Genomic DNA, 475 nt, shown 5'->3' with positions numbered 1-475 from the left:
CTGTTCACTACTGGGATCTTCACAAATAAGTTGCTTTGTGGAAGAAAGAAAAGGGGAACCCATATTCACTCAGTGGAATGGTCTACTTGAAGCCGTTCCTCATAAAGGTAAGAATAATTTCCATTAGCCATGACTGTGCTCCTCTCCTTATTTTGCCTAGATTAAAAGCTGCAAAATACGCTCTTGGTGGAGGCTGCTGGAGGTGTGCCACTTATAGCTACTGAATGAGAGTCACTGAGAGAAGGGGGATCTGGGCTGAGCCAAAGCACCATTATTGACTCCTTCCCACCCCAGGGGTCTGGACGCTGGGCTTGCCTGACACCACTCACTCCAGTCATGAAAACTGAGCACTTCCTAAGTGCTGGGAGCTGCTGTAGGTACAACATCCTCATCCGAGGGCTGATGCTGGCACCTCACACCTGCTTCATAACCAGAGTGATAACCTGTCTAGACAGCTGGGAAGGTAAAAGGGGAC

This window comes from Pygoscelis adeliae, unplaced genomic scaffold (genome assembly GCF_000699105.1).
Source record: "Pygoscelis adeliae isolate BGI_AS28 unplaced genomic scaffold, ASM69910v1 Scaffold199, whole genome shotgun sequence".
Classification (NCBI taxonomy): Eukaryota; Metazoa; Chordata; class Aves; order Sphenisciformes; family Spheniscidae; genus Pygoscelis; species Pygoscelis adeliae.
Note: the sequence above shows the minus strand (reverse complement) of the source record.